The sequence below is a fragment of the Salvia miltiorrhiza genome, chromosome 6 (genome assembly GCF_028751815.1).
Source record: "Salvia miltiorrhiza cultivar Shanhuang (shh) chromosome 6, IMPLAD_Smil_shh, whole genome shotgun sequence".
Taxonomy (NCBI): domain Eukaryota; kingdom Viridiplantae; phylum Streptophyta; class Magnoliopsida; order Lamiales; family Lamiaceae; genus Salvia; species Salvia miltiorrhiza.
This window is the reverse complement of record NC_080392.1, coordinates 32,881,502-32,907,658: the sequence shown is the minus strand read 5'-3', so window position 1 is coordinate 32,907,658 and position 26,157 is coordinate 32,881,502. Positions and strand designations below refer to the sequence as shown.

The 26,157-nt window shown below is 40.6% G+C and overlaps 1 long non-coding RNA gene and 1 other non-coding gene across 2 annotated transcripts; one reads left to right on the top strand and one right to left on the bottom strand.

The window, feature by feature from the left end:
- Window positions 1-2,707: 2,707 nt before the first annotated feature.
- On the top strand, window positions 2,708-5,820 carry LOC130989112 (uncharacterized). The gene is made up of 3 exons (XR_009090472.1): window positions 2,708-3,084; window positions 4,954-5,015; window positions 5,514-5,820. It is a non-coding gene; the product is annotated as an uncharacterized LOC130989112 (long non-coding RNA).
- Window positions 5,821-9,058: 3,238 nt separating this feature from the next.
- On the bottom strand, window positions 9,059-9,165 carry LOC130991118 (small nucleolar RNA R71). The gene has a single exon (XR_009091081.1). It is a non-coding gene; the product is annotated as a small nucleolar RNA R71 (small nucleolar RNA).
- Between the last annotated feature and the right edge of the window lie 16,992 nt (window positions 9,166-26,157).

Genomic DNA, 26,157 nt, shown 5'->3' with positions numbered 1-26,157 from the left:
ACATCACTTACCCAAACTTTACACCAACAATCACACTTTCTCTCTCTAGCCTTGGAAGCAATCTCCAATGATTCTCTTGAATTCAAGTAGCTAGGATGTGTTTATGTGGGATTTTGTTGGTGATTTATGTGCTTGGCATATTTTGGTGAAGCTTCGAAGGTTCATCTATGGTTGTTAATGGTGGAAATATGAGAGATGAGGGAGAGAGAGTGAAGTGGTCGAAAATTTGGGGTGAAGGAGAGAGAGAAATTCTTTAGCAAGATATGAATTGATTTGGAAATCTTAGGAAAGATTTGTGATCTTAAAGCATATTTGGAAATCTTTGAGAATATATGGCATTTAATGCCTTGATCTCTCTCTCTAATCTCTACACTCTCTCAATCTCTACACTCTCTCAATTTGTGGTATTTAATCACATGGTAGGGAAATTAAAATAATAGTGTGAGAAGGGTGATTAAACATTAATCACAAAAATTATGGAAATGTCACTCACTAATAAAATACCATAATATAATTATTCATGTGACCAAATAAAATAATTATAGCACTAATATTAGTGCACTCACTAAATTTTAATATTCCTCATTGTAGGAAAAATAATTTAAAAATATTATGCTTGGAAAATTTTCCAGAAACCGGCATCATTCGATTTCCCGGTAAAAATAAATCGCACTTGCTTTGGAAACTTAAATAAAATTCCAAGTGCTAAAGTCCTCAAATAAAAATCATAGTAACTTGGTCATAATGACACACGTAACAGAAATCACATAATCAATCAGTCACGTAATTCACATAACATCACATCAAAGCAGTCGGCAAACACAAACAGACTAAACGTCTCTCTCTAACCGACTATTTTCATCGAGGTTCTCACTCTTTCTTTCTCGACTCTATTTCCAACTTATTATTCCTATTTTCTTAATAGGACAATCAAACTCTGATAACTCGGTATCCGGTAACTCTATTCCCGGTAGTTGGAAATAAAATAAAATCTCAGCTCAATTCAATCAGCATCTCTATCTCAACTCATTTCTCAAATCTCATCACTCTAATTCCATCATCGGTTTATTTACTCGTATCACTATTTGAAAGACAAACTGTCTTATTTGGTCATAAAAAAAAAAAAAAAAAGTAATCTCGCATCTCGACATCTCAGTACTCTCTATAGTGTTAAGACACTATCTCACAACATAAGGAAAAGTACGGGGTGTTACACATATAAGATCTCTCTATTCCCCATCTTGATGTTGCTTATTCTGGTCCTTAGGCTCTGGATCCGGCTGACTGGGAAATACCTTTCGAGAAACTTTTGTTGCAACTGTTGCCAGGTCGTAATGCTGTTTTTGGGAAAAATGTACAACCAATCCCTCGCTCCCTCTTGAAGAGAGAACGGAAAAGTAAGGAGTCGGATGTACTCAGTAAGGGCAGGAGATGTGGTGCGGATAGTTCCACAAGCCATCTCAAAATCTGGCAAGTGCCGCATAGGGTCCTCTCCGGGCATATCACTGTATTTGGGCAATATCTGGATCAGGGTGTGCTTCAACTCCCAATTCCCCGTGATATTGGGCAACACTATGCCCATAGGTCGGAGGTTCAGATTGTTTGGGAATATCATATCCTGAAGGGTCTTATTGGCTGGATTGTCTTCTCCGACCATATCTCCCTCTTGGTTCCTGTTCAGCTGTGTCTCTTGCTCTGCCCGACGTCGTTCTCCATTGTTTCGGTGTGCGGTCCTTTCAATCTCGGGATCAAACAATAATAGCTCCTTGTGACCTGCACTCCTAGTACAACACATACACAAACATTAAGGCAAAACTCACACAAAATTTTGCAAAAGAAATTACTAGCGCTCTCAGTTTCCCGGCAACGGTGCCAATTTGACGAAGCTGTCGTTTGAGATTCGCGCAAATAAAATATCCTGTGCCCACAACTAGGCTAGCTAGTGGTAAGTCCAGAGTCGAATCAACAGGGAACTGAGCAGTAATGTAACACCCCGCAGTTTTCCATACTATTTATTTTGAGGATTCGCTTTTAAGAGTGTCGAGATTCTAGCATTAGCTTATTAGGGATGTAATTTCTTTTTATAAGATTGAGATGTGAGTATTTTAGAAGTTGATGATAGAACTAGTGGGTGAATTTTTTTTTATAGAATTAGTTTTTGATAGAAATGCTGATTAAATTGAGGAGATGATGTAGTTTATGCTTCCGATAAAAAAAGCTTAATTATTATTGAGACGATTTACAATGTTAAGTTAAGAGGATACCTGGCTAGATATAGAGCCGAGGTGAGTGAGTGAGACTTACTATAGAGATGAGTCGAATTCATGAGACAGATAAATTTTTGTTAGATTTTGACTGATTGAGAGGTCATGTTTGAGTGAGAAAAATTGATATTTTTTTATGTGACCTACGTGATGACATATTTGAGATTGTTTGATTTATAATTTTTCTTGGATGTTGTAACATAGAGATAAATTTTTTTTAAAAAAAAAATGGTGAATTGTAATCTCACTTTTATATTATAAATTTCTCCTATTGGAATTTATTGGAATTTATTTTAATGAGCTAGATGTGATGTGAATTAGGTGTATTCTAATTATGATTAATTATTTGATCACACTATTAGATGATATTGATTTATGGTTTTTAATTAGTAAGTGATTTTCCCTAACTTAGCTTTTCCTACAAGCTTGATCTCATTAATTAGTGTAGTATTGAGCAAGCCACATGTGAGAGCTTTAATTGTGCATTAATTAATTGGATGACTTAGTGGGCAAGTTGCAAGTGTGAGTATTGAAGAAGCTACACTAGTAGCTTAGGGAGCAAGCTTATGCTCTAAACAAAACCACTCTCTCTCTCTTCTCTCCCCTCATTCACACGCCCCTCACCCCTCTCTCATCTCTCTCTCTTTCTTCCTTAATCCTCCATTGTTAACCATTCTCAAAGCTTCAAAAATCATATCTCCACCATAGATCTTCACTAAATCAAATCAAAACTTCATTTCCTTTGAATCAAGAGCAAGATTGATGGAGTTTCAAGCTTGAAGTTAGAGAGAAGAATTTTTATTTCTTTCAAAATCCTTGAGTAAGTGATGAATCCTTTTAGATCTAGACTTAAATGTGTTGTATATGTGTATATATGGATAGATCAAGCAAGAAAACACCCATATCCCTTCTTTGTGATTTTCGAAAATTTGGGTCTTTTACCCTTCAAAAATTTTTCTTTTCCTTTTCTTAAATTGATGTTATGTAAATACTATTGGGTTCCTAATTAGTCTATTTCCATGTGTAGATAATTGAATTAAAAAGAGATATGAGATTTGAAATAGTTTAGTTTGTGTAAATTTGGGAAGTTTTGTATTTGAGGCTTGATTGATGAATTGATGGATGATATATGCTATTGAGAGTGTTTATATGAGATTTGATGGATTGGATTGATGGTTGAAATTGATTAGTAATTTTTTATATTAGTTAGTTTGATGTAATTTGGGTAAAATTGATTCTATGGTATAATTTACTAATTGATTGTTTATTTATGCTATTAAGTGTGCCAATTTGATAGATCTAAGGTTGGATTAATGATTTATGCATGTTTACAAATTTTCAAAAAGTTTAGTTTGTTAAAAATTGGGACTTTGTTATCTATGTGTTAATTGATTAAATTGGCTAAGTTTAATTGTTATTAAGCATGATAGAAATGATAATTAGGGATCAATTTGGTTAATTGTCAAGAATGCCTAAAATTGGTTAAGTTTAGTTTGCTAGTAATTGGGAACTTTTGAGTAATGAAATAAATACTTGAATTGATGATGTTTATATGATAGTTAGACTACTAGCAAGGAGAAAGCATGATTAAATTGGTTAATGATGTTGATTTGTGAAAAATTTCCGAGTTTAGTTTGCGTGCATACATGAGATCCTGTATATAAGATGAGTTATGAGCCAAGCATGTCTATATGTGGCTTTTTGATGATTATTTGAGCTTATATATGCAATATGAGACGAAACGGACCAACCCCTAATGACCTATGTGTTGGCCGAATGTAGGGAGAAAAAGGGGAAGTCGATGTTTGAATTTTCTTGAGTTATATGATTATGTATTTATGTTATTGTGTATTATATGAGCTTAATTTGAATTTTTGAGAATTTTGCATCGAAGAAATCCAAAGTCTAGGTATAATTGCTTGTATGTTCAAGTTTGGAGTCATTTTATGACCTTTTATACCTACTGTTTCGTTGGGTTCTTGTTACCTAAAGACCTTGAAAATTTTATGGTAAGATTAAATAAGAGTCAGGAGCATACCGGTAAAATTTCAAGTCAATTGGACTTTGTTTACTATTTTTATAAAATAGAAAACTAAAACTGCTACCTTCTGCCGAAATGTTCGGTGAGTATCCAATAGAGTCACCTCTTCCAGTGTCCTTCCCTAACTTTTTGGAGCCTAAATTTTTATTTTTAAGACATGAGTGTCTTATATAAGTACCCACCAAATTTCAAGCCTTTTCGGTAACGTTTACTATTTTTCAAAAATCAAAGTTTTCAATTGCTCAAAACTGCCGAATATGGTAGACTGTAGGAAAACAGTCATATCTCCTAAACTACTTGGATTTTTTCATCCTACTTTTTTTTGAATGAAACTAGACTCAAAGAGGTTTTAAATGGTATAGGTCATGACTCCAGTGGAGCTCTGTACCGAATCTGGTGAAGTCTTTAAATCGAGTCAGTGCAGAATGATGTTTGATTGCTATGGGTTTAATTCGAGTTGAGTGTTAAGTCGAGAGTAGGACTTGTGAATCCTTAGGAGTTAAGTATACCTAGGGATTGAGATTTATTTGGGTAAATAGAAGATGAGTGATAAGTTAAAGTTTGAGACGAGATTGGATTTTAGTAAATGAGTTTCTAACTGAGGTTTATCTTATCTCATGAACCACTCCGACATTGTGACATCTGAAGATACGAGCAGAGGACGGAGGTAAGATCGTCCAAGTACTACGAGAGTAAGCTAAGTTTGTCACGTGGGCATTATTTTGATATACCTATTATACGAGCTTTCTTAAATGATATGATATTTATGATTATGAATTGAGTTAATGTTATGCTTGAAACTAATTGACTTGCCGAGTTTTGTTAATAATGACTTGTGTGTTACCCTCTACTGTTGAGACGAATTCGGTCCTGCCACAAGCGGGATTTTGTGCACAGAGGTGACTGTGAGCCGTCTATCGGGTCGGCCGGTCACGGTACTTGAGAGGGAGGCCTACTTCTCAGTACCTTTAATGATGAGTAGTGGATGTGGTACATACATATTGAATGTTTAAACTGCGCAGTTACTTTATTATGATGTTATGATTTGCGAAATTGCATGCACATGTTCTTCTCTAACTAAAACCCTTGTGCGTTGCTTAATGTGGCAAGTTCAATTTATAGCTCTAAGAGCAAGCTTTCTTTTGTTTTTCGGCATATGTACACTGAGTACTTTGTACTCAGCCCTGCATGTATTTCTAAATGTGCAGGATAAGCGAGAAGGAGGAAGATCGGTCTGGTGCTGGCGGGGACTTATTTTGGATGACATTGTTCCTTTTACCGTATTTATATTACATACGGTAGCTTTTTGATGTCGATGTTTATATTTTGGACTTAGTCAAGAAGTATACTCTCGGCTATATGTCTTCATACATATAGTCTGTTCACGTTTTGCTGCGAGACTCTGTAAATTATGAACCTTTGTGAATTTTTAACTATGTCCACTTTGTAAACTTTGTCGAGAATCCCTGTACTTTTGAACTTATGAAGCCGATAATATTTATGTCTTTGAGATGATGTAATTGTTATTCACTTTTGCTTGTGTTGTTGTGAGCTTCCGCTTGTTGTTTGATCTAGTTTTTCCTTCTTTACTTCATTATTTTATTTAGTCGTATTGATACTCGGTCTACGCTATCACTGGCTAGACGTCGAGCTGCGACAAGTAATTCCTCCTACAAGGGTGTCACTAAAAAGGGTTTGTATCTTGCAGTGTTCTGACCACAACGTGCTTATGGGCAGAACGGGGTTTCCAACCTAAACTAAAATACAAAGGTAGATAAATCAAATAACAAAACAATTCTGACTTGGGTTTGAATCACTAAACATGAACTGGTCACTCGATCCTTGGTGCAAAGATAAATCACTATACTCGCATACCAGTGGTTATAGGCATAAGAATTGTTGCGCCCCTATTGTCACTCGTCACGCATGCAAAAACCCCTTGCCCAATCTATCCTTTCAGTTTATGATCCCTTAGAAGGGTCAGCTAATGGAAATCAACTACCCCGGGCAACATCCACGCTCTCTGCGATGGCCTATCGCTAGTTGTGCTTTGCCCGGAATGCTTTAAGATCTAGATAGACCCACTTGACTCTTACGCCGATATTTCACAGCAGTCACGGCTCCAACACTCGTTGTACTATTTTGGAGGTCTATGGCGTTTCGCCTTATGCCCAAAGTATTACTTGTGGCCAGAACTCCCTAGTTAACTAGTGATCAATTAATTAACCAAGTTGTTTCAACCTTTTTGGAATCAAACCTAGTGTATCGGGAATATGCTCATACAATCGTTATGCCCAAATTAGACCTCTCGAGCTAAGTGTTCATGCTTAGATCATCTTGCCCAAATCAGAATATAAAACTTAGCCAAACATAAAATAAATAACAAAGGCAAAAGACATAAAGGAAAACATAAAGTAAAAACTGAAATAGAAACTTACTTAAGGCAAATAGTGCTTACAGCCAAAAGTGCCGCAGAAAACATGAACAGAAAATTAAACAGCTATGCCCATAAGGGGCGACTACTCCTACCTAACTATGGAAAGTAAAACTACAGCAATGGTCTCTCAAAATTCGTCCTCCCTGATAAACACTCATTTTGCATGGTTTTTATGGTTTATATTCTGCGGTTTAAGTCGATTTTACGCCCGTTTTATTATCATTTGGAGTTCATTGACTATTATTTCATGATTTCACGGTCGGGTGTAGTTTTGACTGTTTGGATGCAGAAATGAGTTATACTGGAGCATGGAGTGTAAGGAACATGTTAAAGAGAAGAGTTTTGAGAGAATCGAGCCCAAAAATCGAGAAAAGACGAAGATTCTGAAGTCGAGACGAAAAGGGGCATTTCGGCGGTCAAAGGAGTTGACCGCCGAATTTGGGCGATTTAAAGAGCAAAAACGGCGACCAACTCGGCGATCGCCGAGTTGGCCGCCGAATTCCCTGGATCGATTTTATGCTTGTTGGAGAAAAAATGGCGATCGCCGGTTTTGGGTGATTTTTAGGCCAAACTCGGCGACCGCCGAACGGGCCGCCGTTTTGGTCGCGCATTTTTGCAGCCTCCGTGTTTTTACGTTTTTCAATGTTATTTTCGATTTTTAAACTCTTGTTTTACCTTAAGACTATAAATAGGTCCTGTTTTGACCTATCTAGGGTTCCCAGACTTATTATTTCAGTTTTCTAGCTTTAGAATATTATTGCTTTCCAGTTTTCAAGGCTTGGATCAAGATTGAAGATTCAAGCCGCTACAATCATTCTTATTCGGTTTTTATACAATTTGGTTTTTATAATTGCGTTATTTTTAATTATGTTTATGTTTTATATTACGATGTCTGGCTAATTTGTTAATCTGAACCTAGGGTTTGTACATAGCTGATTAATTATGTGTTTATGATTTATTGATATCAATTTGCCTTCCAACTTGTGATTCATGATTCATGGTGCCTGTTTTCTTGTGAATTACCTGATCAATAATTTACATGTCTAGCTGTTCAGTTTGAGTCTTGAATGCGATAATTGTTCAGCCGATTCAGGAATGCATGATATAGTGTTAGCCTTGAGTCTTGAATGCGACAGGTGAAGCTATAGGAAGCTATTCTTTGTGTGCTATTTGGAGTTGATTTATTTCTTGGAGTCTTGAATGTGAAAAGGGGTAAATTAATCTACATTCATAGGTGTTCGTTAGAGAAGCTTATGAATAATATAGTGATTTTCATCATGGTTGGATTAAATTGGTAATTGAATCAATAGATTAAATGCATATAATTGATTAGTCAAAGTACATCCCTAGGGTCAGAGTCTTTAATTATTTGAGTTTTCTATCTTATTTTATTTGGTTTGTTTTGATTTAAGTTATCTTCTTCATTCTTATTTGTGAATGCCTGAATATTACTAGAGTTTAGTTAGGATTACTTAAGGTGATTCGCCATAATAGTCCATGTGGATACGATACTCTGTTTACTATTTTTGTGCTACAATTATACTGTTTAGTTGCAGTTTTTGTTGCTGTAATAATAGTGATCAACTTTTTGGCGCCGTTGCCGGGGATTATTTAAAATTCACTTTAATATTTCTGATTAGATTTAAGCATTATTTCAGGCGTTATAAGTTTTTATTTTATTTTATTTTTAGCTTAATTTCTGCTTCTGATTTTTGTTTGTTGTCTCAGGAGTGTATGATCACGAGATCCAAAGGAAAAGAACATCTTGTACCTTTGAACTTGGAAATCGAAAAGCAGCACAAAAGAGACAACCGCGAAAAGAAGAAGCAAGCAATGGCAGAGCAACAGAATAACATGGATCTTGAAACTCTTATGCGAACAGTGACAAACCTTCAGAGGCAGCTAGATGAAGAGAGAGAGGAGAACATGCACAATCGGGCTCCTCCACCAGAGCCACCACTGAATCACATGTATCAGCCTCGGGTTGATCAATTTCAAGGAGGCAGATGGGGACCAACTGTGTAGGCTACCACGTTCGAGATGAAGCCGGGATTGATAAACATGGTGCAAGCTGAACAGTTTAGTGGAACGGCTTCTGAAAATCCGCATTCTCACATCACTCAGTTCCTAGATATCTGCGACACTATTAAGCATAATGGAGTGCCACCAGATGCCATCAGAATGAAGATGTTTGGATTCTCTCTCAGGGACAGCGCGAAGGAGTTGTTCAAGAGTTTGGACAGAGGTGCTATTACTGGATGGGAGGATCTGTGTAGAGCTTTCCTGTCAAAATACTTTCATGCTTCTAAAGCTCAGAAAATCATTGCGAAGATTTCTCACTTTTCCCAGCTAGGAGATGAGACCATTCATGATGCCTGGGAAAGATTTCGTGAGCTGCTCAGGAACTGTCCACAACATGGTTTCACAGAGGATCAGCAGATCATTCACTTTTATAATGGTTTGACTGGTCTAACAAAAAGTATGGTGGATGTTACTGCAGGTGGATGTCTTCTCCATAGAAATACAAAGGAGGCTTATCGCGTGATAGAAGAGATGGCCTCCAACAGTTATCAATGGCCGAATGATAGAAGTTCCACGAGAAGAATTGCAGCTGTACATGAGGAGAGAGATGATTTTAAGGAGAAATATGAAACTCTTCAAAAGTAGTATGATTTGGAGAGAAAAGCACTGCTAGCAAAAATTCCTCAGCAGCCGATTTTATCTGATGTGGCACAGTTTGAAGATGCTAATTATGTCCAGCGGTAGTACCAATTCAATAGGCCGAACTATCAGGGACATCAGGGCGGAAATCCACCGTATCATCCAAATTTTTCCTATTCCAATCCTAGCAATGCTTTGCAGCCTCCACCTGGGTTTTCTGTGTCCAGCGCAGGAGTAATAAATGAGCCGAAGAAGGGATCACTGGAGGATATGATGCAGCAGGTGTTAACAGAGGTGTCTAGCATGAAGACAACTGTTAATACAAGGATGACTAATTTGGAGTCTCAAGTGGGTAATATTGGTAATAATTTTTCAGCACTGTCCAAGCAAGTGCAGATTTTGGAGACTCAAGTTGGTCAGATGGCCAATCAAGCAGCTGCGCAGCACACGCCAGGAAAATTCCCTAGCAACACTGAGGTCAATCCAAAAAATCAGTGTAATGCAATTCAATTAAGGAGCGGGACTCAGTATCAGAATCATCCAGAGCTACAGGATGGCAAGGAAAAAGGTGTAGAGATTGTGGAGGAGGATGACTTAGAGACGACTGTGTGCGATTCGCCGCCTACTTCTAAGGTATCGCCAAGCACTTCTGCTGTTAAGGAGCCTATTCCTACTCCTACGTTTCCCAGACCAGAGTACAAGCCTGTAGCGCATTTCCCGCGTCGCCTGGCAAAGCCAAAGATCGATGAGAAGTTAGCCAAGTTCATGGAGATGTTTTCAAAGCTTCACATCAACATTCCTTTACTTGATGCTTTGAGAGATATGCCAGGCTATGCCAAGTTCCTCAAGGATGCAGTCTCCAACAAGAAGAAGTTGGGGAAATATGAGACGATTAATCTTTCCGAGGAATGCAGTGCTGTGCTACAAAGAAAGCTACCATTGAAGCAGAAGGATCCTGGCAGCTTTACTATCGCTTATGTGATTGGAGGGCAGAATTTCTCCCGCGTTCTTTGTGATTTAGGGGCAAGCATCAATTTGATGCCTCTCTCTATTTTCAACCGATTGGAGATTGGAGAAATCAAGCCTACTTCCATTGCTTTGCAGATGGCAGATCGTTCCCTTACTTATCCCAAGGGAATTGTGGAGGATGTTCTAGTGCAGGTGGAGCAGTTTATTTTTCCTGCAGATTTCGTAGGTTTGGACATGCCGGAGGACAAGAATACTCCATTGACCTTGGGGCGTCCGTTCCTAGCTACAAGCCGTGCGTTGATAGATGTGCAAGAGGGAGATCTGACTTTCCGCGTCAATGATGAAAAGATGACGTTGTCCATTTATGATACGATGAAGAAGCCAGCTGAGCCACAAATTGAGGATTGCAATTTAATTGAAGCTGTAGTAGATTTTCCTGCAGCTGTAGAGGATCCTTGGAGGAGTGCATCACACAGTCATTATATCCTTATTCCGAGCTTGATGAGGCGTGTGATGAGATTTTGGATTATATTGCAGAGCTGGATACCGTAGAGAGCCATCCCATCGATCCTGTGCCTTACATGGATATTCACAAACCTGTTGATGGAGGAAGCAAGTCGGTGGATAAGGCAGTTGATTTACTTGCACCAGCTGCAGCTGCACCCAAACTTGAGCTGAAGCCACTTCCCGAGCATTTGAGGTATCAATTTTTGGGTGAGAATGAGACTTTTCCTGTTATTGTGTCTGCTTATTTATCTCCGTTGGAGTTGGAGAAGTTGATGCGAGTTTTGAGGAAGTACAAGTCTGCTATAGGATGGTCTATTTCTGACATCAAAGGAATTAGTCCTTCTATTTGCATGCATCGTATTTTGTTAGAGCAGGAATATAAGCCTAAGGTGCAGCCACAAAGACGTTTAAATCCAGCGATGCAAGAGGTGGTGAGAAAGGAGGTGCTCAAGTGGTTAGATGCAGGTATCATATATGCCATCTCTGATAGTGAGTGGGTGAGTTCGACTCAAGTGGTCTCTAAGAAAGGAGGCATGATTGTGGTTTAGGATGAGAGAGATGAGCGCATAGCTACGAGGCTGGTCACAGGATAGCGCGTGTGCATTGATTATCGAGCTTTGAATGCAGCCACACGTAAGGATCACTTTCCTTTGCCATTTATTGATCAGATGCTTGACCGTTTGGCAGGATATGAGTACTACTGTTTCTTGGATGGGTACTCAAGCTACAATCAAATAATGATAGCCCCGGAGGATCAGCATAAGACCGCATTTACTTGTCCCTATGGCATCTTTGCTTTTAGGAGGATTTCTTTTGGTCTCTGCAATGCTCCTGCCACTTTTCAACGCTGCATGATGACGATTTTCCATGGGTTGATTGAGAACATTATGGAGGTATTCATGGATGACTTTTCTGTTTTTGGCTCCTCCTTCGATAATTGTTTGGACAATCTTGCTCAAGTGTTGCAGCGTTGTGAGGAGACGGCACTCGTGCTCAATTGGGAAAAGTGCCATTTCATGGTTCGTGAGGGCATTGTTTTGGGGCATAAGGTTTCTGCCCAAGGTTTGGAGGTGGATCGTGCTAAAATCGTGGCTATTGAAAAGTTGCCGCCGCCTACTTCTGTGAAATCTGTGCGGAGCTTTCTTGGGCATGCAGGATTTTATATGCACTTCATCAAAGATTTCTCCAAGCTGTCCAAGCCGCTCTGTGCTCTGCTTGAGAAGGATGTGAAGTTTGTCTTCACCGATGAGTGTCGCGTCTCCTTTGAGAAGTTGAAAACAGCGCTGATTTCTACGCCAGTGTTGATTACGCCGGATTGGAGTGCCCCATTTGAGTTGATGTGCGATGCTAGCGATTGGGCCGTGGGAGTTGTGTTGGGACAAAAGAGAGATAAGTTATTCAAGGTAATTTACTACACTAGTAAAACTTTGGATTCTGCTCAGATGAATTACACTACCACGGAAAAGGAGCTGCTAGCTGTGGTGTATGCTTTTGATAAGTTTCGTTCTTATTTGATTGGAACTTACTCAATTGTCTACACTGATCATGCCGCCATCCGCTACTTGTTCACGAAGAATGACTCCAAACCCCGCTTAATTCGCTGGATCTTATTGCTTCAAGAGTTTGATATGGAGATCCGTGATCGAAAGGGATGTGAGAATGTGGTAGCCGACCACTTGTCTCGTTTGGAGAATCCGATCGAGGGGGATGATCCGAAGATGGCCATCAATGAGTCTTTTCCTGATGAGCGGATTTGGGCGGTGTTATTTAAGGATCCTTGGTATGCCGATTACGTCAATTACTTGGTTATTGGAGCTCTTCCCGAGGGGATGTCGCACTATCAAAAGAAGAAGTTCCTACATGATGTCAAGTTCTATTATTGGGAGGATCCTTACTTATATCGGAGGTGCCCCGATGGCTTTATTCGGCGATATGTTAGAGAGCATGAATGGCCAAAGATCATTGAGGAGTGCCATAGCTCACCTAGTGGAGGTCATTTTGCTTCCAACCGCACTGCCATGAAGGTAAATCATAGTGGATTTTATTGGCCTTCAATTTTTGCAGATTTCCATGCTTTTGTGAAGTCTTGTGATCGATGCCAGCGCATGGGCAACATTACCAAGCGGGATGAGATGCCACAAAACATCATTGTAGAGGTGGAGCTATTTGATGTGTGGGGAATGGACTTCATGGGTCCTTTCCCTCCTTCATGTGGTATTTCCTATATTTTGCTTGTTGTGGAGTATGTGTCTAGATGGGTGGAGGCAATCCCAACTGTCGCTAATGATTATAAGGTAGTCATTAAATTCTTGCAAAAGAATATTTTGACTCGGTTCGGAGCACCGAGAGCATTGCTTAGTGATGGCAGGGTCGCATTTCAACAACAAGTTGCTAGCAAGCGTTTTGGCGAAGTATGGAGTAAAGCACAAGGTGACGACTCCATATCATCCTCAAGCTAATGGGCAAGCGGAGTTGGGAAATCAAGAGATCAAGCAGATTTTGGAGAAGAGCGTCGCCAACAAGAAAGATTGGGCAAAGCACTTGGATGATGCTCTTTGGGCGTATCGCACTGCCTATAAGACTCCAATTGGTATGTCTCCCTATCAACTTGTTTTTGGAAAATCCTGTCATTTACCTGTTGAGATTGAGCACAAGGCATATTGGGCGACGAGGAGAATCAATTTGGAGTTCAAGGAGGCCGGTCATACAAGGCGCGATTTGTTGACAGAATTGGATGAGTGGAGGAATGAAGCGTATGAGAGTTCCCGTATCTACAAGGAAAGGGCAAAGAAGTTCCATGATTTGAGCATCCGCACAAAGGAATTCAAGCCGGGACATGAGGTACTTTTGTATGATTCTAAGCTTTGACTATTTCCTGGCAAGCTGCAGTCTAGATGGAGAGGTCCATATGTGGTCCACAAGAGCAATTGGAATGGGACTTATGAATTGCTTGCATCGAATGGATCCACTTTCACTGTTAATGGCCATCGTCTTAAACCGTATTTCAAGGCAGAGCTGGACCGCGATGTGGAAGTAGTCAATTTCATTGATCCATGATTGGAGGTATCGTCAAGCTATAGACGTTAATTTTAGCACTTGTTGGGAGGTAACCCAATTTTAATTGCTTTGTTAGTTTTTGCTTGTTTTTCTTTTTTTTCGTTTGTCGTTGTTTTCTTCTCATTTTTGTTAGTTTTTACCTTGTTAGTTTATGTTCGTTTTTGATGTTTTTCCTAGTGCTTTTCGTTTTTGCAGTTAAAAAAAAAGGGGGTGAAAATCGAAAAACGGCGACCAAGCTCCAGTAGGTCGCCGATTTCAGCATTTTGGCCGGCAAAAACAGCGACCAACTCGGCAATCACCGAGATGGTCGTCGAAATCCCTGGACTCAATTTACACTTCGATCCTGAAATTCGGCGATCGCCGAATTTGTGCCCGAAATCGCTGAAAAACGGCGACCAACTCGGCGATCGCCGAGTTGGTCACCGACTTGCCCGGGTAAGTTTTAAGAGCGATTTTTACCTCATTTTTCATTCTTTACACCTAAAACACACACTCAGCACACATAGTGGCGAAAATTTTGATTTTTCATCTTTAGATTACTCCCAAACGACTTTGAATCTTCTCAATCCCTTCCATACATCTTCCACCCACATCATTAGCTTCCATTCCATCCGATTACTTTGAGTTTTCATCCACCACATTGGGAGATTCACGATTTTGCGGGTTTTGCTCAAGAAAATTAGAATTTTCGAATTTTGCTCCTAAATCTTCAAGGTATGTGCTTCTAACTCTTGATTTAGTGTTATTCCTATGCTACTACTTCGATTCTTTGGTTTGATTGTGGAATTTTGATGGTTTAGTAGAGCTAGGGTTTATGCTAGAACAATATTGTGAGCCTAATTGTTTAAGGAGTTTGAGTCATATGCTTTGTGTTGGTGTTTGTGCTTATTGATATATACTTGTTGGTGATGATGAAATTGGTTAAATCCAAAAGAGCATGCTAGTGCTAGAATCGTTAAGTCTCAAGGGGTTCTTATCTTTGCTTTGCTTTTGTTTGGTCTTTATTTGATGATTATATGTGATATTGACTGTGGCATTGATAAAATCCATGAGGCTTTGTATCGTTGGGAAGATTAAGCATGTTGTGGGCGATTATGATAGACAAATGAGGTTGAATTTGTAGAGGGAGATTGTTAGGTGATGCTGGATTAATTTGTTTTACAATCTTGTGGAAGTGATAAATGGTTTCTAACTAGCAGTTAATCCAGGTACAATGGCCCCCAAGAAACGTAGAACTATCGGCGCCTCAAGCTCCCGCCAACCGGCCGAATACACACGTGAGGACCCCGAATTTCATGGGGTGTCCCTCATATCCGACGATGACCGGGTTCGGTTTCAAAAGCTTGCACGGAAGGGGGGTAGAGATAACACGCTATGCCGATCACGACCTTCTTCGGGAGATGGGAATCTATGATAACGTGCGTGACCTGTTCTACCATGTTGGGTGGACCCACATCTTCAACGGTGGATGGCCCACCTATGAAAGAGCAACTTTGGAAATCCTAAGCACCTTGGATACGTCAGTCTTCAATCAAACCAGACCAAGAACCATCTCATTCCAGCTTAACAACATTTGGGAGGCTGATACCCCGGTGACCGAGATCACTACGGCGCTCAACTGCAGAGTGGGGGGGTTACACTGTGCATACGATTGGTGCATAGTTCAACGCTGCAGCATTCTGGAGAGAAATAGCTCTGCCAAGCGCCGGTGCATTTGTGTCGGGGACATCAAATGCAGCGAACATTAGAAATCCTGTCCTAAGGATGGCACACCGCATTCTGGCTTATACGGTGCTTGCTAGGAAGGACAACACCCACGTGACGCAGCAGGAGCTGTTTATCATTTGGGGAATGCTCACACGCACACCAATGGATTTAACTCACATCCTCCTCAAGCAGTTGTTCAAGGCATCAAAGGCCAACGCAGGAGTGATCACGATTGGAGGGATGCTTACACCCCTCGCACGCCGCATTTGTCCTACAGTTGCTTAATGGAAACCTTTGGCGGGTGATAATCTGCTCAATGGTCGCCGGATGGTCCACATGAGATTCTTGTCGAGAGCCCAACCACCATTTAAGTTGGTGCAAAGTGAAGGTGACCACTTCCCCCTGCCGAACCCGCTTCTCACCCATGTGGGCGGGCGTTTTGAGACCCAGAATTGGTTGATGAACACAGGCGCCCATGTGAGGGCCATAGCAGGTGAGCAGGTTGACGTGCAGGATCCTCAGCATGTGAATGAGAAGGAAGAAGAGCAAGAAGAGCCCGAAGCGGCAGCAGCAAGAGAACAATGGGGACCGGGAGCTCATTTTGATGTGACTGAGCTCACCGAGAGGATGCAGCAGTTGCAGGCCTTTGCCGAGCAACAAGAAGCGCAGCTCACTGTTATGCGCACAGACGTCATGGCGGTTCGCCTGCAGCAGCAAGCTATGGATGCGTATCAGCGTGAGCAGTTTGCTCATTTTGGCGCTTTTGAGACATATGCACGGGAGGAGTTTGGTCGGCAGGCAGCTTTTGAGGCTTGGCAGCGGGCAGAGATGGAGAGGCAGCATCAAGAGTATGCTAGGCAGATGGCGATGCAAGAGGAACTCCTACGACAGTTTCAGGAGTTTCAGAGGAGACAGGGAGGACCGCCATCTTGAGTGCTTTGTAAGTATGCTCACCATAACCTTTATCTATTTGTCCCTCCAAACTTATTTTCGAGCATTCGCTCCTTAATAAGTTTGGGGGAGGGGGATGGAGATTGGTTATTGTTTGCATTTTTAGCCTAGTATATTTTTGTTCTTTTTGCTGTTTTGAGGAGATAGTCTTTTATTAGTGGGCCTGTAACTAAATTGATATATTCTCAGACATATTCCATAGTTTCTTGCTTATTGAATGTTTAGTGCTCCAGTTAGTTGATTGGTAAGGTGCCTATGAGGATTTCTGCGAAAAAAGAAGGTAATTCCCAATTTTTCTTGATATTTGGATATGATTTGAACTGACGTTTGTGATTGATGAGTATAGTTTGCCTTGACTTTTGACGTTGAACAAGCTTGTGAGGAATTGAGCCTTAACTGTCCATTTTTGCAGTTTGTTCTTTGTTTTTTAGTGTTGTCATGCATGTAGTGCACTTCTAGAACTTGCCATGGGTCTTGGTTGAGATTGCTTGTTGTGTCCAAGAGTTTGAGATGATCTTAGGCCATCTTTCGTAAGCCACGTTATATCCCAAACACTTTCCTGAAAACATTATTCCCTTGTTAACCGTGTTTGAGCCTTCTTAAGCTTTGATTCTTTAACAGGATGATAGGGGGTGATAGAGTATATGGGGATCATTGTGTGGTATTGGCTGTGGGTTGATTGAAATAAGGGGTGAAACAGGTAGCTAGCCATTCTTATAAGCTCTAAAAAAAATGTGATGAAAGTTGTTGAAAAAGTCGAGTGTATAATTGAAAATCTCATGGATAATCGACTTATGTGTTACTAGAAAAGTGAGAGCATAAAAGAATGTCTAGTTTTGATTTATGATGATTATATCCCTTGGTTTGTGGTGATTATGGAGATGTTGTTAGGTGGAAGATGGAATTTATTCCATGCTTGAATGGTGAAGTCATAAGGTTGGTGAAAGCAATTTAATTTGAGTCACTTAGCCAAATTTCCCCACCTAATCCAATGTCCCTACATTAGAACCCGAATTAAAGACCTATTTGATCTTACTCTTGGCACACTTTTAGCGATGGAGATTTGAGACTATTGGCAAGCATATGGTAAGTAATCTACATTGCATGAATTTCGATGAGAGATACACGTCCTTTTCCATCAATTGTGAGTTGAGTGAAACACGTTTATCTTGAGAGTCAATTGTTCGAATGTCAAGGTTGAATTTACTATTGATCATGCTTGTTGGTAATTATTGTGTTCATGTGTTGAGGATTTGAGGGAATTCAAAAGTTTTATTTTTCTGAGGCATCGATGATCCAATCATCTTACCCATTCGTGTTTATTGTTTTGTTCTTCTCGTTGTTCGAGGACGAGCAACATCTTAAGTTTGGGGGAGTTGATAAACACTCATTTTGCATGGTTTTTATGGTTTATATTCTGCGGTTTAAGTCGATTTTATGCCCGTTTTATTATCATTTGGAGTTCATTGACTATTATTTCATGATTTCACGGTCTGGTGTAGTTTTGACCGTTTGGATGCAGAAATGAGTTATACTGGAGCATGGAGTGTAAGGAACATGTTAAAGAGAAGAGTTTTGAGAGAATCGAGCCCAAAAATCGAGACGAAAAGGGGCATTTCGGCGGTCAAAGGAGTTGACCGCCGAATTTGGGCGATTTAAAGAGCAAAAACGGCGACCAACTCGGCAATCGCCGAGTTGGCCGTTGAATTCCCCGGATCAATTTTATGCTTGTTGGAGAAAAAACGGCGATCGCCGTTTTTTGGGCGATTTTTAGGCCAAACTCGGCGACCTATTCGGCGACCGCCGAACGGGTCGCCGTTTTGGTCGCGCATTTTTGCAGCCTCCGCGTTTTTACGTTTTTCAATGTTATTTTCGATTTTTAAACTCTTGTTTTACCCTAAGACTATAAATAGGTCCTCTTTTGACCTATCTAGGGTTCCCAAACTTATTATTTCAGTTTTCTAGCTTTAGAATATTATTGCTTTCTGACTCATCCTAAAACACCTAGCGGATGGACTCGAATTTATACGAGGTCGTCCTAGGGTGGTAAGGTGACTCAAGTCGTCTCACAAGGAAGACTTAGCAGGGCTCTAATCGTGTTACTCACAAGAAACTGAAAGGAAACCTAAACACTCTAATCGGGTAGTTGGGTCTGGCACTGTCTCACACTATCTAGGCAACAATTGAGGAACATGTAACAATTAAACTTAAAGGAATCAACGAGAAATTATACATAAGACAAACGGACATCATCATCATATTCATCTAGCTATGAAAAATAATCTATCATAAGAAACCAAGAACGTTGTAACACTAATCGACTACTAAAGACGCCAACCTCAATCAAATATCACACATAACAAACTAACATCTCATTCAATAATACTATAATATTAACTAGAATCAAACACACTTGAAATCACAAATTCTGCAAACACTAAATAAAAGGGAAGCTAGGCAATTCAAGGATGAAAAGTCTTAAGGCTAATCAATAATGCTCATCAACATAAGAACATAATTCTACTATTAAAATACTCAATCCAACAATCATTCAACTAGTCCAAAAAGAAATCACCATAGATCAACATGAAAGGGGAGAATTCGTCTTACAATATCCAAACTAAACTTCAAACGGGAAATAATGATCCAAGCTAGAATTTAATCCCAAGCAATCCAAGATGATTAGAACATGTTTAAAACTCTCAAAACTAGGGTAGAAAGGTGGAAAATCGTCCTGGAGGCTGCTGGAAGCGAAGGTCTCCAATAAAACCCTAAAAATCGGGAATTTATATGGTGAAACGTAACTGCCGGATCTGAACGGGGACGGCGGCCGCCGTGAGACGGCGGTGCCGTGGACGGCGGCCGCCGTGGGACGGTGCCGCCGTGAGGGCCTTTCGCAGCATCTTCCAAAAACAAGCACGGCCCGTGCCGTGGGGCTGCGGCCGCCGTCTCGACGGCGGCCGCCGTGGCACGGCGGCGGCCGTGTGCCTGCCTTCAAAACTGCTCCAAACTAGCCGAAAACGCTTGACAACTCGCGAATCCTGCACGCGACAATAGCACACCCAAAAAGATCATCGAGCACGTGAAAAATAGGGCAAAAAGATATGGAACACGCTCGAATGCACGGCGGAAACATAAGCAAAAACTACCCAGAAATGAGGTAAACAACCCCCCCACACTTAAATCCTTGCTTGTCCTCAAGCAACAAACACAAAATCGAAAGAAAACCCACAAGCGATTCTTCTCACCAAGCAAACTCAAACCAATCCAAGTCCTTCAAGAAATCAATGTCCCCCAATCAAGTGTTCAAAGCTAAGATTTAAAAGTGCAACAACAAGGTGATACAACTCAATCCGATCAGACCCAATTCTCCGCTAAGGGTGAGTTTCCTAATGCAATTTCCTTTACAATCATGTCTCATTCCTTTTTCATATTCTTTCACTTTTCACATTACACTTCTCTCTCTTTTTTTTTTTTTTTTTTTTTTTTGGGGTCAAGTTATTTTCGCTCTTAATAGATGGGCCATAATTCACGAGATTGCACTTTTGGAGGTGATCCAAAATGTTCTCGTGTGGTTTCTCATGCTCATAATGAAATCATTAGAGGAGCAGAGACCTAGACTATCAGAAACTCAACAACCAACCAAACAATTCAAAACAGAGACAGATATTAGGAAATTGCACTGAAAACACTCCCCTTAGCTTCTACCGGACAAATCACGTCAAGAGTTGTTCATCAGGGTGTTGCACTAAAACCTTAAACTACTTACACTTCATTGGGAACAAATCAATCAGGAAAACAAGGACAACAAACCAAACAGACACAATCCAGAATCGCCAGTGAATCACCATCAATCATGTGATGTACTTAAAAACAGGCAAGAAAACAATAGGAGGGGACCATTCGCCCCAAGACAAGCAAACAGGGCACCACAACCAAGCATGCAACGTAGTGATAAAGCATCAAAAACTCCGCATGCAGCACAATCAACAACACCACCAAGACAAAACCATAAGACCCCCACAACGCATAAATAACGCCCCTCCCCCACAGAGAAAGACTTGCACTGTCCTCAGGGCACAAAAAGAGAAAGTTTAAGAACATCCCTGAATAAGAGTGCAGCCAACACGGCGACGGCGGTAGAGAGGGTGGCGACCACAACCTGTAAAACGAGCAACCACAAAAACCCACAAAAGAAAACAGCAAAAAACAAGAAAGCAAAGAAAATATGTACAAAAGTGGGTAAAAGGGACGCTCAGTTGGGGCCCCGAGGGGGGCCCGGGGGAGGGTGCCAGAACTGGTCCTGGTTCTGCAAGGAGAAGGCGGCCCACTGCCTCTCGAGGTCGGCGATGTAGTAGTTGGTGTCGGTGAGGCCCTGGTTGGCGTCGGTGAGGCCCTGGTTGTAATGGGCAAACCGAGCATCATATGCCGACACTTGGTCACGCAAACGCGTGACGTCCTCATCGATGGTATTGACACGGCCATAGATGTTGCCCAACTGTTGCTGCATGGGCGTCACTTGGCCACCAAGCTGGTCCAGATGACCATAGATGTCGTCGATCCTGTTGTAGATGCCGCCCACCGAGTCCTGCACTGTATCGAAACGGGAGTAGACCTCCTGGCGGAATTGGCCAAATGACTCGTCAAAGTGGGCCTGAAACTGCTGAAAGGCATTGGAAAGGCCGGCCTCAGGATCATAAACGAAACCAGGTGGTGGCACGGGCTCCTCCGTCTCGGCATCATCGTCCTCATCATCGTCATCTAAAATATGGTGCACCGAGGATGACGTGCCCTCACCCCGGTTAAATTGCTGCAAGATTGCACGAACCTTGGGGCGTTTGGCCTGTGGAATGATGGTGAAATCAGAGGCCACAAATGTCTTTAGCTCAGAGCGATCAATCGTCCTTGTCTCAGAGGCGCGCAGGTGGGCGGGGACCTGGGTCGGCGGGAAGAGGCGGAAATGAAGGGCCAGGGCGGTAGAGATTGGGGTCAGGGAAGGCTTGAAACCCCCGTACCGGGCCATGCTGTGAAGCTGGTTCCAAATGATGGTGGTGGCGTCAATCGTCTTCTTGCGCTTTGCACACCATAGCATATAGAGTTCGGTCGCATTCACTTTGTTCGCCTATTCCTTGCCCACAATGCAGAAGGACAAGAACTTGTGTAGCACGTCGATGTCGGCGTCTATAAGTTGATTGCCCGGGGCACCCTGGCCGGTCCAAGTGGGCAAACCCGTCAATTCTTTCCAAGCTTTAGCGGGCACCCACGTATCCGGGATTCCCTTCAAACGCTTCGGGTGAAACCCAAAGACTTCATTCATGATCCGGTAGGTGACGACGCATGGCGTATTGAGCATGCGACAATGAAGCTCTGACTTGTCGGCGGTCATGTTGAGGGTGCAAAGGAATTTCAGATGTAAAGGGAGCAAACCCGGCGGCGTCGTTTGTGAGAACTTGAAGAGTCTCATATTCTTCAAATGTGTCTCGATGGCTTGGTCAAGCTTCAACCTTCGGAGCAATGGCCAATCAAGACAGCGAGGTTGGGTGACTTGCTTCCCTTTGAGTGCCTTCCACCGAGTGCCCTCCAATCTTCAAAGATGGCGAACGGGGCATTGTAGACATGGCGGATGTCCTTTGGTGGCGTGGGAGGACGGGGGGGGGGGGGGGGGGGCGGATAGGCGAGGCCGGCGGGCGGCTAGAAGAGGCCGGCGGGCTAGGTGGGGCCTCATCCTCGTCCTCGTCGACTATGAGGTGTCGGCGGCGCTTGTAGGTGGTGAGATTAGCTATGGGAGGAGGCGGACGGAGGCAGCTGTGGTGACGGCGACGGCCGTGCAGATGGCGGGCTGTTGTGAAGACGGCGGCGGCAGTGGAGCACGGCGGCTGTCGCAGCCCGATTCCCGACACTAGTGATAGTGGGGTACGAGTATCGATACGACTATTTTTAAAAGAATAAAAGATAAGAAGAATAGGTCGAACATCAAGCGGAAGCTCGCATCAAAAGGTGTCAAGGAAATTATCATAAATGCACAAGATCGTCTATGTCGTTATAACTTTTTAATTATCAGGAATTTCACGAACAAAAACAAAACGGGTATCGCTCATTTTTCGCAAGGAATCATAATATGCAGAGTATCGCAGCAAAAGGCGAACCGATTATATGTATGAAGACATATAACCGTGAGTACATTGCTTAAATTCAAAAGAAAATCAAAGTATATCAATCATCAAGACTTTATCGTCAAAATGGAAATACGATAAAGTAAATACATCCTTCAACAATTTCCCCACCAGCACCAGACCAATCTCGCTCCTCGCTTAGCCTGCACATTTAGAATTACATGCAGGGCGTGAGTACATCATACTCAGTGGGCACATTTAGAATTACATGCAGGTGCTCTTAGAGCTATAGGTTTGAAACTTGCCACATCTCAGCAATACACAGAAATAAAGTTAGCGTAAATGAATCTGTGCATGCAGTTTTCATAATCATGATATCAATAAAGAAATGATAGCGCTATCAAAGTACTCATCATGCATGTACCACATCTACAACTCATCATCATCAAAGGTACTGAGAAGTAGGCCTCCCTCTCAAGTACCGTGACCGGCCGACCCGAAGACGGCTCGCAGTCACCTCTGTGCACAAAATCCCGCTTGTGGCAGGACCCAATTCGTCTCATCTCATCAGTAGAGGATAACATACAAGCTCAACATCAAAAATTGGCAAGTCAAACAGTTCTCAAACATCATTTATCTCAAAATATTTGTTAATCTCATAACATCATCAAATCATTTTAGATAGCTCGAATGATATATGTATCTCAAAATATTGCCCACCTGAAGTCCTTTGCTAATCCTGGAAAGAAATCAGGCAACTTACTTCTTCGTCTCGCTCGGGCCTTCATATGTCATCATCACATCGTCATCGTCATCGAAAGTTCATGTGATAAAACAAACCTTAGTCAGAAACTCAAGCTCTAAATCCAAACTCATCTTAACTATAACTTCTTACTCAACGTCTATTTACCCATTAAAACTCAATCCCTAGGTATACTCGGCTTCTAAGGATTTACACGTCCTATTATCGACTTAACTCTCAACTCGGCTCAAACTTATAGCAATCAAGCACATAAACAAGTATAAACACTTAAGCATATGAAAAACACACATAGACAAGTCAAAAACAAACTTCACTCTGCACTGACTCAACTTTAAAACCACACCAGATTCTGTACAGAACTCCCCTGGAGTCTTAACGTATACCAAAAGAAACCTACTCGAGTCTAGTTTCATTTAAAAAAAAGTAGGATCAAAAACTCCAAGTATTTGAGGAGATATGACTGTTTTACTACAGTCTACCATATTCAGCAGTTTTGAGCAATTGAAAACTTTGATTTTTGAAAAATAGTAACCGTTGTCAAACTGAGCTCAATTTTGGTGGATATCTATCCCATACAGTAAGGTTGATACCATAAAAATTTGGAAAGCTAGATCACACAGGAAGCTACTGAAATGAATGATTTTGTCCCCTGTTCTCTGAAATTCCCGGTAGAAATGTGCAGATTTGGTTTTGCATTTTATAAAAATAGTAAATCAAGTCCAAATGACTTGACATTTTATAGGGGTGCTCAAGACTCATGTAGGGGATTGATATAAAAGTTTCAAAGCTTTTTGACGTCGACATACCGTCGATCACAGTAGGTCAGTAGGCCTACGAAATTCACTAAAATCTCATCTCAACTCCTTAATTACTCAATTCAACATTCCTTCAAGGAAACTCATCAAAGCTCATTTTTAAATACTTAAAACACTCAAAAACATTCAAGCACTTTATAAAACTCATCATACTCAATCTCAAATCTCCTCTTACATCATAAACTCAAATCTCAAGGAAAACGTTTCAACAAACTATCAATCCAATCCTCTTCTCAATTTCATGCTCAAAAACACTCAATCATTCATTATTGACTTCATACATCATATAACTCATTTTACACAAATAAATCCCCTTTTATCATGTAAACTAAACTCTAATGAAATCTCATGTATCAACATAAAACTCACATTAAAACATGACAAATTTTCACATAATGGTCATAAAGCAAAATAGACCTCATTTTATCATTCATTGACTTCTCAAAATATGAAAACTCAAAAATTCTCATAAACTAACTCAAGTCAAAAATTCACTTAGCCAACAATAGACTTAATCAAACATATTAAAACACTAATATCATGCTCAATTTCATATATCTTAAGCTAAATCACTTAATAGACACATAGACAAGAAAGTCCTAATTTTTACCAAACTAAACTCTTTGAAATTTTATAAACACACATGGATCTTTAATCTCATCATATATCTATCAATTTTAGTCATTTAAACTCACATATACTCCATCAATTTACAAATAAGGGCATATGTACACATATCCCTAATTTTAGTAAACTAACTCACATCAAAAACTCCAATGGACATCATATACTCAAATTACTCCATCAATCATCATCATATACATCTCATAGACTCATTTACACCATCAATTTATCTATTAACTCATTGACTCAAAATTTCCCATTTTTGGGTAAACTAACTTCCATCGAAAATTTGAATCTCAAAGCATAGCTTTTCAAAACACACATCAATCATCACCAAACATATCATAGATCACTTTTCTCACCCCAATTCAAGGAAAGAAAAAGAAAAATTTTTGAAGGGTATGAGACCCATATTTTCGAAAATTGTGAAGAATAAGAGAGGGGGTGATTTCTTGCTTCAATCCTTCAAATATACTCATATATATCATCATACAAGTTATATCTATGAATTTAAAGCTCACTTACCCAAACTTACACCCAAAACCAAACTTTCTCTTTCTAACTTTGAAGATCAATCTTCAAGGATTTCCTTGAATTCAAGTTGATAGGAGGTGTTTAGGTGGGATTTTGTTGGTGATTTATGTGTTTGGCATATTTTGGTGAAGCTTCGAAGGTCTCATCTATGGTTAACAATGGTGGAAAGTAGAGAGATGAAGGGAGAGAGGGTGTTGGTCGAATGGAGTGAGAGAGAGAGGTGGAGTGGCCGAATGTGGTGAGTGAGTGAGAGAGAAAAATATTAGTTAGATTGGAATTGATCTTAGATGATCTTATAGAGATTTTGCAATCTTAAAGAATATTGGCAATTAATGCTTTGATCTCTCTCTCTCTAAATCTCTACACTCTCTTAATCTCTACTCTCTAAATCTCTACTCTCTCAATCTCTACACTTGGCAAAATGTGGGAATTAATCATATGGTAGAGAAATTAAAATAAAGTGTGAGAAGGGTGATCAATTAATAATCACAATAATTATGGAAAAATTACTCATTAATAAAATACCATATCATAATTGTTCATGTGATCAAATAAAATAATTATAGCACTAATATTAGTGCACTCACTCAATTATAATATTCCTCATCATAGGAAAAATAATTTAAAAATATTATGCTTGGAAAAATTTTCCATAAACCGGCATCATTCGATTTCCCGGTAAAAAATAAACTGCACTTGCTTTGCAAACTTAAT